Genomic DNA, 14966 nt, shown 5'->3' on the forward strand with positions numbered 1-14966 from the left:
GAGCACTAGACCTGAATTCAAATCCAGCCTCAGACATTCAGTCTTACTAGCTATATGCCCCCGGGCAAGTCACTTCACCTCTGCCTGCCTCACTTTTCTAATTATGGAATCCAGGTACTCTAGAAGGAAAAGGACTTGGGTTTGTTAGAGAAGTAATCAGTCCCCTTCCATTGAACCAGCACCACCCAAATTTCTCACGGTGGTAGCAGACAACAAAATTTGAGTAGTTTTTTCTCCCCAATGTTGTGGCTTTAGTCTCTTGCTGCACCTCTAGTAGCTGAGGGCATCTGCTTGAGCTGCTTCTTTCCAGGAAGCTGGTGGTACCCAACAGCCCTGCACTCTCTTTCCCTACTCTCCTTGCTAAAAAGCTGGTTCTAAAAACTATTAATCATGGATTTCTTAGAAAGGTAACCCCAAGGCATGACTGCCCCATGCCTCTGACATTGATTCCTTAGGTCTGGACTCAGGTACTAGGACCAAGAACTAAGTTTCCAGGAAAATCTGGGTACTTTACCATAGCTTAGAACCAAGAGTTTGTCTCTTCTGGGGCTGGTGGCAGTATAGCTGTTTGGTCAGTTTCTAGGGGTAAGGGTATGGAAGGGGCTACACCGATTTGCAGTTTTACTCCAGGGACCAAAGTGACCGAGCCAACCAATTCAACTTTACCTAACGAGATATGGAACCCCAGAGGGTCACCTCCCTGTCGGCTCAGCAAAGTGGAGCAGGGAACTCCTCTGATTAACCTTGTAGAACCTAAAAATATATTTGGAAAACAGAATAGAGACCCTTCCAGAATCAATTACTTTAATGACTCTCTGAAATCTTCATCTTAGAAAACCATCTTTGGAAAGGTGTGGGCAGAGGGATGGTGATGTCACAGCACTGAACAGCAGAGGAGCCATAGGAAGCTGAGATGGAGCCCCAAGATGAGAACTGTATATCCTGGGTCCCTGACCCTGGCCTGGTTACACAGGTTAATGTCACAACAGGTGATAGTATGCTCCATGGGGGTTCTTTCTTTGAAGATGTTTCTTTTGTTGGTAATTTCAGAAATCTCACTGGTCGTGTTTGGAATGATGGGCTCACCTGGCCTACTGGCCTCATTCTCCTCCAAGTTTGGCCCGATAAGGAGATCTTCACAAGCCGTGAAGCATTTCTTTACAGCTGAGGTATAGTTTGGCATTTCTGAAATAGACAGAGAAGAACCATGGGCCACAGAGGAACGATCCAGTCCTATCCCACAAAGAAAAGGCCTTGGAGTCCCAATACCCCATAAGGCTCCTCTGTTCCTGACTCAGCTTCCATTCCTGATTGCTTGGGGCTGGTGCCCCCTTCTGTCATCTCCCTAATTTGGGAGTCCTCCTCATTGTTCTCCTTACTCTGGGTCCAGCCTTCAGCTAGGACCCTTCCTCATAACACTCAAAGGCCTTTGGGGCTCAGTGTTCACCTGGGTACATGAGGATGGGGAATGGGAGAAGGAAGGGCAATAGGAATCTGATAGGGGTCCAGCCCAGAGGGAGAATAGACACTCACTCACTATCTCTGAGACACAGACAGTTTCTTCTTCCATACAGATTTCTGGGTTGATACAATGCTCACTAGAGTTGCAGTGATGACACAACAGAGCTTGGGCTGTGGAGAGAACGAGGCAGAAGCAGAAATGTGGGCCACATGAGCTTTCAACTCTAAATCTGTCTTTGCCCAAACATTTCCCAAGGCTCCTCTTTACCCAGGCCTGTGTAGATACAGAACCACTCAGGACAACAGACCTGCCCTCAGGGAATCTTAGTTTGGGGAGACAGAGGAAGGGCAGAGCCTGACTCTGTTCTCACAAGACTCATTCTTCCAAGGTGACAGAGAAGGAGGCCTTGTGGGGCTCACAGTCTGAAGAGCTAGGGGAGGAAGAGATTTGTCTCCTTCACTCAGGGCCCCACAAGGAGCCACTGGAGGGGTTTGGGGAAGGTGACATTTGTACCATGGGGCCTGCGGAAAACAGGGAAGGGGAAGACAATTGGGCATCTCTTGGATCATAGATTTGAAAGGCTTCTCTCCACCCTTTATCTACATCTCAGCCTAGAGGCAGCTAGATGGATAGAGGCACAGGCCTTGGAGTCAGGAGGACCCAAGTTCAAATCCCAGCCTCAGATACTTGACACTATTAGCTGTGTGACCTTGGGCAGGTCACTTAACCCCGATTGCCTTAAACATCCGGAGCCATATCCAGTCATCTTGATGTATATCTTGCCAGTGAACCCAAACGGCTCTAGAGGGGAGAGTGAGGTTGGTGACCTTGCACAGCCCTGTCTGACTTAAATCCAGTTCACTTCAAGTCATGACATCACCTCCTAATGTCCTTGGAGAACAAAGGACAAACAACAATAACCTAGCCAGTGGCTCTTTCCAGGGTTTCCCACATCCCAGTCTTCCTCTTCCCAATCTATCCCTTCTTCAGGGTCTCCCCACTAACCATTTCCCCTCCTCATTCTCTTACTATTTCAGTTCTTACATACTCCCTTGGTTTCTTTGCTTCTCTATGTCCTCCACCCCATCTCAAGGTTTCTCGCTCCCCCCTCTCTCCTGCCTGCCTTTCTCTCCTCAAAGTTGTTTTTCTCCCTTTCTTTTTGGCTTTTAGTCATTTTGGAGAAAGGATAGAATGGTCGCCTGGGTACACAGAAAGATTGCTTCTGTTGTCTCTGTCCACCGAGTCAAAGATGGAATAGAAGTGGTTAATGAGGAGCTGAAATCTAGGAAGACAAGAAGGAGATAGTAAGAGTTCACTGGATGAGTTTCAGTTCCAGGACTGCTGAGCCCCAAGCTGTCCAAAGTAGCTCCTAATCAGGGGCCTAGAGCCCCAGTCTTTAGAAAGAAAACAGCATTAGTGGTGGTGGCTGGGGGGAGGGAGAGGAGAATAAAGCTTCCCTCTGAATGACCCCATGCCTGTTGGACATCTTTGCTGGCTGTTGAGACCTTCTTGCTGTGAGCCCTCAGCTTTCCTTCTCTGCACTATGAAAAGCTCCTCCGTTCTTTCACCTCTCCCAAAGTTGAAAGGATTTGATTTCTCCTTCCTACCATCATCCAAACACAGGGGGTGCTCAGTTCTCTTATTCTTCAGTCTGACCAAAATCACCCAGATCTCTCACTCTCTGCTAGCAGTTCCATGTCATACTTAGGAAATGTTTTTGTGAGTGCCTTTTCCCCCACTTCCACAGCTAAACAAGTAAAATAGAATAATAGATATAAGAAACCTCCCCATCATAAATCAATAAATAATTTCTGCAATCTTTAGAGATGAAATTACTTTAAAAATTCATATTGAAGTATTGGTGGACAGGATGGAAAAATGCCAAATGAAAAGTTTAGTTAGATAATAAATAAGTCAAAATAATTAAATATGGGCACCCCCCCCCTTCCCTCCTGTCTCTAGCCTCCCCATCTCTGCTTGGTCTCTATCTCTTTATCTCTGTCTGTTTATCTATCTGTCTATCCCCCTCTCTCTCCCTCTTTCTCCCTCTCTCTCTTTCACACACACACACACACACACACACACACACACACTAAAAGAAATGAAGGACCCATTAGGGAAATTTTAAAATGAAATCCAAGAATTTAAAATAAAAGTTGGAATTAGACTAGAGTATTGAAATAATAACTATTTCTATAGCATAAATCCTGAGTTTACCCCTTCTTTACAATCTGATTCTAAACCAGGAAACTTTCCCTGGTGCCCTGCTTGGTTCCACCCTACTTGGCTGATGCCAGTCCTCTACGCCCCCCCCAAGACCGCCATGTCCTCTATGCTCATCTCTCAGATCTTGCCTTCGTGTGGATCCAGACAAGTTCCTTGAGCATGATTGCCACACTACCAGTAACTCACACAGGAATCCTGAGAACTTCTTTCCTTGCCCCACTTCCTTTCTCTCTGCCTCAGGTCTGTGCTTTCTGTTGGCCTACCCCCCACCCAGACTCTGGATCCTTTATCTCCCAGTGTCTCCTCCCTCCCATTACCTGCTCACCTGGCCAGAAACACACCCCAGAAAATACCAGAATCATCATAAGCACAATCTTCTTGTGACTGTAGACTGTCCTCTTGGATGATACAGGGCAGGGCATGGTGGAATTCTCTTCAGGAGGGAGTGCTGTACGTTCTACTTTCAACCCGGAGGCAAATTTATATAATGTTCAGACAAAGTTAGTGCTGGTTCTGGGAATTCAAACCGTTGGATAAGGACTAATGGATCATTGTCTTTGACCTCTCAGCCAGGGAGGTAGGGGCAAATGAGAGCTGGGATGTGATTCCAGAATTATCTTGAAAACACAAAATTTATACAGGTTACATGACTAGCATAATGGTAGGAAAATCACTTTCTCCAAATCTCTTTAATCTTTCCCTTTAAACTCCCCCCCCCAAAGGAATTATAGACCTGATGTGGAGGAAGGAAGAGAATGAAGGAATAAGAGGAGAAAAAGAAGAGGAGGAGGAGAAGGAGGAGGAGAAAGAAAAGCAGGAGAGGGAGGAGGAGGAACAGGAGGAGGAAGAAGAGAAGGAAGAGGAGGAGGAGGAGAAGAAGAAGATGATGATGAAGAAGATTACAATAGAATTCATGACAAGGTAAAAATCTTTTATGAATTAATAGTAGAGAATTCTAATACTTCGAATTCTCACTTCCCCACTAGCCATCATGTATGCCTCTATGGCAGGAACAGAAGCAAATTTACAGGTTAGCCTTAGGCCCATTTGGGGATCCTTTACTGTTACAGAGACTGTCAAAATACCATTCCAAGAACCCCATTGTTAAAGACATTACCGAGACTAACTGTGTACAGTAAATTATAACAAAATTCTTCTGAAGGAATAAATGGTGTGAAGAACCCAACCCTAACATCACATCTGAAGTCAGGAAATTGTCTGGAAGAGTTAGTAAAAAAAACAAAGAAGAACCTTACCATAAAAATCTATTATGGTGAAAATGACACTGAAGACATAAGCCCAGAAGCTAAGAATGACTCCCAAAACATCTAAAAGCAAAGCCTCAAAGCAAAATGCAGTTTGGGAACAAATTCAACTAGAATTCCTGGAAGAGATGAAGCAATGGCTAAAAGAAGTTAAAATATTTTATTAATGAAATAAGAGCACTAGAGAAAAAAATTAGAAAAGAAATGAGTGCTATGGAAGAAAGAATCAGAAAGGGAATTAATAGTTTGGCACAAGAGGTAAATCTTTCCCAAGCAATAAACTCCTTAAAAATTAGAATAGAACAAACAGAAGACAATGATTCCATGAGACAAATATTAAAACAAAATTAAAAGGCTGAAAAAATAGAAAAAATACAGGGATATAATGGCAAAAGCACCTAATGTGGAAAACAAATTGAGGAGAAAAACTTAAGAATCACTGAATGCCAAAAAAACTCCAAAAAAGCCTAGCCAACATATTTCAAGAAATCTGCCCAGATCTCTTAGAACCAGAAGACAAAGTCGAAATGGAAAGAATACACTTGTCATTACTTCTAAAAGAAACTGCAAAATGAAACTCCTAGGAACATCATGACCAAAGTAGAGTGCTTCCAAGTCAAAGAAAAAATACTGAAAATAGTAATTTAGAAAGAATTCAACTATTACTGTTAAGATCACACATAATTTAGCAGCCACCACTCTAAAGGAACACAGAGTTTGGGATATTATATTATAGAAGACAATAGATGTAGGATCATAGCCAAGAATAAATAACTTATCCAGCAAAACTGAGTATAATGCTATAGGGGGTTAAATGGATCTTTAATGAAATAAAGAATTTCCAAGCATTCAGATGAAAAGACTAGAATAGAAACTATGAAGTTATCAAACACAGGGGTTAAGAGAAATTTAAAAAGATAGATATGAAGGAATAATCATAGGGGACTATACAAGAATAAAGTGCTTAAATTCAAATATCAGGAGATATTTGTCCCCTTTGAATGTGTATGTGTCCCCTCTAAACCCTATTATCATCAGAGTTCATAGAAAGAGTCCAAGTAGGGGCAGCTAGGTGGTGCAGTGGATAAAGCAAAGGCCCTGGAATCAGGAGGACCTGAGTTCAAATCTGGACTCAGACACTTGACACTTACTAGCTGTGTGACCCTGGGCAAGTCACTTAATCCTCATTGCCCCCCCCCCCAAAAAAAAATAGAAAAGAAAGAGTCCAAGTAGACAAGGCTTGGAAGTTGTTCTATTGTGTCTGGAAGCCCTTAAATAAAGAGTGGAAGGAGAGCGGACAGTACAGGTGGAAGGGAAAATTATCTCACATAATTAAGGTGTATGAGCAGATATTTAGACAAACAAGGAGGAGGGAAGGGGTGAGGAATGATACGTGAATCATGCTGTCATCAGAACTGGTCATAGGAGAAAAGAATATATATATACACACACAGGTTGGGCACAGAAATATCTTTTATTCAACAGGGAAATGGAAAGGAAAGAGGAGAAGGGGGAATTAGAGGGAAGGTGGATTAAGGGAGGGATTTGTATTAAGTAAAACAAACTCTAAGGATATACAAAAATATTTCTAGTTCTTTTTGAGGTGACAAAGAATGGGTATCTGAAAGGGTACCCATTAATTAGGGACTGGCTGGACAAGTTATGGTATATAAATGTGATGAAATACTACTGTACTATAAGAAATGATGAAGGGGATCATTTTAGAGAAACCTGGGAACATTTCTATAAAGTACTACAGAGTAAAGTGAACAGAACCAGGAGAATAATTTAGACAATGAGAACAATATGGTAAAGACAAACAATTTTGGAAGGATAAGGAAATCTGATCAATGTAATGATCAACCAGGATTTTAAAAACCTAACAATGAAACCACCTCCTGATACACATACACATACATATATATGTGCATATATGTATATATACATATACACACATATATGTGCACATATACACACAAATATACATGTACACGTATATATGCATATACACACAAATAAATGTGTATATAGACAAAGCATTATATATGTATATATACATTTCTTTACATTATATATATAAAGTGGCTGTCTACATCTATCTAGGTAGAGAAAGAGAGAGAGAGAGAGAGAGAGAGAGAGAGTGAGTTGGCCAGTGTAGAAATTTGTTTTGTTTAACTATGTATGTTTGTAACAGGGATTTTGTTTTTCTTTCATTTTCAAATGGTCGGGGTAGGGCAGGTGGTAGAGAGAGAGAAGGCAGATTTTTGCTAATTAAAAAAAAAGTAGTTTAAAAAAGAGCCAAATGAAAGATTGATCTAATACCTAATAAAAGATGTGTAAATAAAATCTTTATATATTAAAGGTTGATAAAGATGGCAAAAGATGAGAAAAGTAAATGTATAAATGATTAAGTATATATCAGCATACTAATACACTGTTGGTGAATTTGTGAATTGATCTGACCATTTTGGAAAGCAGTTTAGAATTATGCTAAGTTCCTAAAATGTGCATACCCTTTGCCAGAGAGATCCTGCTGTGAGGCATAGCAAGAAAGTCACAATAAAGAGAAAAAACCCATGTGCATCAAAATATTTATAGCACTCCTTTTTTTAATCATTGAAAAAGAACTGGAAACAAAGTCACTGCCCATTAGTTGGGGAATGGCTGAACAAATCATGGTCCATGAATGTAAAGAAATATTACTGTGTTGAAAAACAATGAATGTGATGAAGGGAGGATGGAAAGACCTATGGGGCAGTGCAAAGTGAAGTTAGCAGAACCATAAAAACAGTATACACAATAACTATTAAAGCAATAAAATAATTGAGAATGAATACTGTGCAATTATAATGAAGTTTGGCAGCAAAAAATTGAAAATGTGTCCCCTCCCTTTCTCTTCCACCTATCTATAAATCTGTCTGTCCATCTGTCCATCCATCCATCCATCCATCCATCTGTCTATCCATCCTTTTGTTCATGTCTGTCCATCCATCCATCTATCTGTCTGTCTATATGTTTATCTATCCATTCATTCATCTAACTAATTATTTGCAGAGCGTGGTTATCCTATTTTTTAAAAGTTGCTATGAAGGAGGTCTTAGAGGAGGATGGGAGAGGGTAATGTTTGAAAATGTGAAGGTCTATAAGAACAAAAGCTATTAATAAAACTTTTAAAAGAGAAAATTAAGGTAAAAGTATCCCAATTACCCCCAGGATCAAATTTAAAGTCTTATGTTTGACATTTAAAACTCTTTATAACCTGGCTTCTTCTTGCCTTTCCAGTCTTCTTGAAATTTAGTTTCTTCCCTGCACTGTATGGTCTAGTTATCCTGGTCTTATTGGATGGATTCTACAGGGTTTGTCACTTCTCACCTCCATGCCTTTGTACTTGCTGCCCCTCACATGTGGAATTGCTCTCCGTCCTCATTACTGCTTCTTAACTCAGATCTCACTTTTTATAGGCCTTTTCTGGTTCCCTCTAGGTGACAGTACCTTCCTTCTGAAATTACCTTCCACCTACACCATATGTTTATCTCTATATCATTTATATCTATGTCTATGTCTCTGTCTCTGTCTCTATCTCTATCTCTATATCTCTTGTACAGACCTAGTTATTTATACTTTGTCTCCCTCATCAGAATGTAGGCTTCTTAGGTGCAGTATCTGGTTTTTTTTTTACCTTTCTTTGTATTTCTCTAATGCTTGTTGACTGACTGACTTCTGAGTAGAAAGGGACCTTAAGTAATCATTTATACCATTGCCAACTGAATCTTGAGTTTAGCATTCTTTTCCAAGGAAGTGAATTCCCTACTTTCTCCATTTTTTTTTCTGGGAAAGTAGGCTCCAAACAACTCTGCCTGGTTTCTGAGAATCTGGTGTCCTGGCCTGAGAAGGGATGATATAAAAACTTTATTTAGATTGGGTGCATGACACACAGATTCACTGTCCATTTCTGACCAGCTCAGGAGATGCATCTCTCTGGGGGATTTCTGAAAGATGGAGGTCTGTGGAAAGTCCCTTCCTAATTATGGACCTACATTCATACGTCCAGGAAGTTTTCTCTCCAACTGTGGTCCTTTTCTCTCAGGTTCCCTGAGAGTTAGTTTTTCTTCTTGGGCTAGTCTCCCTGGATTCTACTCCTAGGCCAGGATGAAATACTCTTGTATATCCAAGGATCTTAGGGGTTCTTAGGACCTTTTAAGGCTCTCTTGGGGCCCCCAGTCTCTGTCTCCAGATTAGACTGAGACACTTCTACTTCAGAAGAGCCTCAAACTTAGAATTCTGTTGGAAATAAAGACTTATAGGGTGCCTTGACTATCTAGGCACCTGAATTACTCTGAGCCTGAACACAAATCTCTACTGAATTATTTGAATCCCCCCCACCAATCCCAGGAAAACTGTGACTTCTTCTCTTTAAGGGGGACAACTGTTGTGTTGTAGAAAATGGGAGTGAGAGGCCATGGGTTCCTATTCTGCCTCAGAGAGTAATTAGCTGGCTAACTTTAGACAAACTACTTGAGATCACTGGATTTGGAGTTGAGAGGGATCTTATTGACTGTTATGTTCACCAGTCTCTTTTTACATAGGGGAGAACCTGGGCCTAGAAATATGACACACTTTACTCAAAGACTTACAGGTAGAACACTGACCTCTTTGGGTCTCAGTTTCTCTAGTTCTAGTTTCTATATCTAGGTCATAATGAGTTTTTGTTGTTGTTGTTGTTGTTGTTTTTGCAGGGCAATGGGGGTTAAGTGACTTGCCCAGGGTCACACAGCTAGTAAGTGTCAAGTGTCTGAGGCTGGATTTGAACTCAGGAACTCCTGAATCCAGGGCCGGTGCTTTATCCACTGCGCCACCTAGCCGCCCCCATAATGAGTTTGAATGCAACTAGATTCTGGTTAGTGTGAATAATAAATCCCGTGGTCACATTATTTGAATTCACCCTGCATATTTCCCTTGGACTGGAACCAACGATCACATTTTACATGATTATAATTTCAAATAGGGTGGATTCAAATATATGGGATCATTTCAGGGGATTCATTTATTTATATAAATTGAGAAATAGCTGTAATGAATCTCCCGAAGTGTTCAATTATTTTTAAATTCAGGCTGCATATTTCCATTGGGCTGGAACCAATAACCATATTTTAATCAATTAATAAACATTCATTAAGTGCCTACTATGGGTCAGGCACTATGCTAAGCACTGGGGATAAAAAAGAGGCAAAAAACAGTCCCTGCCTTCAAGGAGCTCATAATCTAATTATTTTATATGACTATAACTTTGAATAGTACAAATTCACATACATATGGCCACTTCATACTACCAGGGGCCTTCCTGTAAAATGAAAGAAAGGGTTAGATTTAGATCCTGTCTTATGTAGCTACTGTATGAATCTACCACTGTCTTTGAACACATTTTACTCACTGCCTTCAAGTAGTGTCTATAGCTGTGTGGCCTTGGGTACCTCAATGAAACCCTTTTGGCCTCTGGAAGGCATTTGAAGATGAACTCTTAGGTCCTGTCCAACTTTGACCTTCAGCGATTGTGTTCTAAGGTCTCCTTTCAACCCCGACATTCTATGTCTAACATTCCATAACAGTCCCTTTTCGGGTCTGACAGTCTGTGTTCTAAGGTCCTTCCCAGCCCTGACATTCTATGTTCTAACATTCTGTATTCTGAGGCCCCCCTCCCATCTCTGATGTGTTCTACACCCCCTTCCAGCCATGACATCCTGTGTTCTAGGTCCCACCCATCTCTGATATGTTCTAGGCCCCCTCCCAGCCTTGACATTCTGACCTCCACAGCCTTAGGTCCCCTCCTGTCAGTGTTGTGTGCCCCTTCTAGCTTTCAGCAGTCAGTGCTCTGAGGTTCTGTGTTCCCACTATATCCTTCCATGACCCCAGTTAATCTCTGGGATGCATCCTAGCCAGGGTGGGGCCGGCCTCCTGTAGAGGGCAAGGTCCCCGAGACAATGAGCACTCTGCTCTTCCCCTCCCCCTTCCACTCCCTCCCAGCTTCCAGGTAGACCTACCTGTCTTTGGAAAGCCCTGGCTAGAAGGGGAGATGCCACCCTCTTCCTCCAGGGGGAGCTAGAGAGCCGCAGTGGCTAGTGCAAGTGCGCCCCTTCTCTCCTGAAAGTGGAAAGGCAGCCAGTAGGAAGGCAAGCCTGGAGCAGGAAGGGAGGGACAGATCCTCCCCATCCCCGCCCCTCCCCTCCCGTTCCCTCCTCCTCCCCTCCTCCTCCCCATTCCCACCCTTCCCCTCCCCTTCCCTCCCCCTCCCCTGCTCACCTTTCCCCTCCCCCTCCCCCTTTCTTCTCCCTCCTCCTCCCTCTTCCCCGCCCCCTCCCCACTCTCCCTATGCTCCCCAAAGAGCAGCTTGAAGAAGGCTTGAAGTCACAGGGTCTGGGTTTGAATGTAGATGCTACTGCTACTTACCAGCTGTGTGACTTTGGGAGAGTCTGTTCCGCTCTCCAAGCCTTTGCTTCTTTATTCCCAGAATCACGGTGGTGACTTACACGTTCTCCACAAGCCTACTGGGTTCTGGATCTATCATCTTGATCCCTGAAGATGGAGGAAGAGAGGTGTGGCCTGTGCCACGTCGGGGAGAGCAAGTGCCCTGGCGGCGGAAGCCAGTCCTGCCCTAATCTGAGCTAGTCCAAAGGGAAACGGGCTTTCTCTACAGACAGTGAGCTCCCTGTCCTTGGAGGTATTTTAGTGAAGGCTGGATGGCCTCTTCTTGAGATGCTGTAGAAAAGCGAATCCACTCAGGTAGAAGTTGGACTATTTGCCTTCTAAAGTCCCAGATGGCAAAAGAGATAATAACAATAAATAATAATCAATAACAAAATAGCTCGAATTTATATGGCATTTGTTTCCTTTCTGTTGTGTCCAACTCTCTGTGACCCCTTTTTGGGTTTTCTTGGCAAAGATACTGGAGTAGTTTGCCATTTCCTTCTCCAGCTCATTTTACAGATGAGGAAACTGAGGCAAGCTGGGTTAAGGGACTTGCCCGGGGGTCATACAGCTAGTAAGTGTCAGAGGCCAAATTTGAACTCAGGTCTTCCTTACTCCAAGCCCAGTGCTCTATCCACTGAGCCACCTGTCTGCCCCCAATAATAATAGAGAGCTTTTATATGACACTTAAATGAGAGATATAATAATAATGATAGCATTTATATAGCACTTAATGGGTGCCCAGCATTGTGCTAAGCATTTTACAGGAATCTTATCTGGACTACATGACTATCTTTGTAAGGTAGGTACTATTATTATCATCTGCATTTTGTAATTAAAGAAAATGAGAAAATCAGGGTTTAGGTAGCTTTGTCCAAGATCATGCAGCTAACACATTTCTTAGGTCACATTTGAACTCAGGTCTTCCTGACTCCAGACCCAATGTTCTATCCTTTGTACCACCCAGGTGTCTCAGATAACAAAGTTGAGATGGTCCAATGTGCCTGCCCTGAAAGAAATTACACAGAATTCAACCAGCAAAGAAAGAGACAAACTTTTGTCTGTCTGTACCGTTTTGGGGTTTTCTTTCTTTTTTCTTTTTCTTTTCTTTTCTTTCTCCTTTTGTGTGTGTGTGTGTGTGTGTGTGTGTGTGTGTGTGTGTGTGTGGCAATGAGGGTTAAGTGACTTGCCCAGGGTCACACAGCTAGTAAGTGTCAAGTGTCTGAGGCTGGATTTGAACTCAGGTCCTCTTGAATCCAGGGCTGGTGCTTTATCCACTGCACCACCTAGTTGTCCCCTTGGCATTTTCTTGATAGAGATAACCAGAGTGGTTTGCCATTTCATTTTACAGATGAGAAAACTTGGGAAAACAGGGTTAAGTGACTTGTCCAGGGTCACACAGCTAATTAGTGTCTGATGCTGTATCGGAACTCTACCCATTGCACCACCTAGCTGCCCAGGATTATTGAATAACTGTAATTAACTTAATTAGCTGAACTAACTTTAATTCAGGAACATATTCATCCAAGGACGAAAGAAATAGGATCTAATCTAATATCGAACATTTTCTATCTTTGTGACCTTGGGCAACTCACTTCATTTTCTGAGCCTCACTGTCCTCCTCTATAAAATGGGAATCATTATAACACCCACCTTATAGATTATTGTGGGGATCAAATGAAATGATGAATGTAAAACACTTTGCAAACCTTAAAGAGAAACATAAATTCCAGGTATTTTTATAATCCTCAGAATTATAGAATTTTAGAGGTCATGGGGAAATCCTTTTCATCAAATTGGCAAAACCTGCTCACCAACCCAGGTTTGAGGTACTCCATTCTTGGCCAGTATGACATAACTTTATATTAAGCTGTGGTTTCAAAACACAAAATTCCTTTCTCTAAAGCCATATTATTAACTAGCTAGCTGGTCACTCCCCAAATTTGTTTTTCTCTTTTGAATCATTTCTCCTTGATGAGCAGTACTAATTCTCCTCTCTAAGTCTCGGCCTCTATCTACAAAATGGACATTAAAAATATTACCTTCCAGGGAGGCTAGGTGGCGCAATGGATAAAGCACCGGCCCTGGATTCAGGAGGACCTGAGTTCAAATCCGACCTCAGACACTTGACACTTACTAGCTGTGTGACCCTGGGCAAGTCACTTAGCCCCCATTGCCCCGCAAAATTTTCTCATAAAGGGTGTATTGAAACTCAGATAAGATAGAGTCATAGAATCTTAGGGTTGGAAGAGACCTTAGAACAGCGATACATTCTCTGACCTACTTGACTTGAGAAGAGACCTGTTAAAACATTTTAGAGCATCCCTTTATTTCGTTCTCCAAACCCTCTATGGGGAAATGTAATCAGTGCTTTAAAGTCCCTGAAACCTTATCTCTTGGAAGGTCTCCTTTTATTAAAGGGATCTCTTTTTAAAAATTAAATTTTAAAATAAAAAAAATAAATTTGGGACAGCTAGGTGGCACAGTGGATAAAGCACCAGCCATGGAGTCAGGAGTACCTGAGTTCAAATCTGGCCTCAGACACTTAACACTTACTAGCTGTGTGACCCTGGGCAAGTCACAACCCCAACTGTCTCACTAAAAAAAAAAAATTTAAAAAGTTAAATTTTATTCGATTTTTATATCTGCATTCCCTTCATCCCCTTCCCTTTCCCAGTGCTCCAGTTGAGAGAATAAGAAAAAACCCTATTACAATCATGTATAATCAAAGCAAACTCCCTCACTGGCTGTGTCCAAAAACATACACATTCATCATCAATTTCTGAGAGCAGATACCATGGTTTACTCATGTTCTCCAGCCCATGCTTGTGTTCTTGGCCATCCAAGTTCACTACCTACAAACCATTAGAGTATTAAGACATACTCTGCCAGGCACTGTGCTAGGTGCAAGAAATAGAGTGCCTTCCCTCAAGGAGATTACATTATAATGCGGGAAGATAACACACAAAAGGGAGGAGGAGAAGGAATATAGTATAGACTTCTGGAGAGTCCCATGCAGAGCTGGAGCTAGTATGACCGGCTCAAATGGAGGTTCTAGGGATGAATTTACCGAGTGGAGAAGGGGACTGCAGGGGTGGGGATAGGAAGCATCTTTCATTAATGTGTCTTCTCTCCATTCCTCCCTTCCTCTATCCCTTTTCCTTCTGGGATTTTATCTGAGGGATGGAGGCCTTCATTTCCCATGCCTAAAGATCATCCCAATTGTCTATAGGGTCCTATAACCTAATGTATGTCTCAGAAGAGTTTTCAAAACTGGTCTTCTCCCAAAGTCATAACAAGGCTCCACATTTTCTTCAGAGATCAAGTTGACACTCTTAGTGCCTTAATGCATTGTGACCATCCTGAAGGATAGATCCAAAGGGACAGGGAAACTTGTAGGATTTATGACTTAAGCACTTGGCATAGTTATTTTTGGCCACTGGGGTATTACAACCTTCTGAGGGAGCTTGGTCAGCATGCACTTCAAAGAGGATTTTGTTTATCCTCTTGTATAGGTTGTAGCAACCTATACAACATTACAGATTTCCCCT

This window comes from Dromiciops gliroides, chromosome 1 (genome assembly GCF_019393635.1).
Source record: "Dromiciops gliroides isolate mDroGli1 chromosome 1, mDroGli1.pri, whole genome shotgun sequence".
Classification (NCBI taxonomy): domain Eukaryota; kingdom Metazoa; phylum Chordata; class Mammalia; order Microbiotheria; family Microbiotheriidae; genus Dromiciops; species Dromiciops gliroides.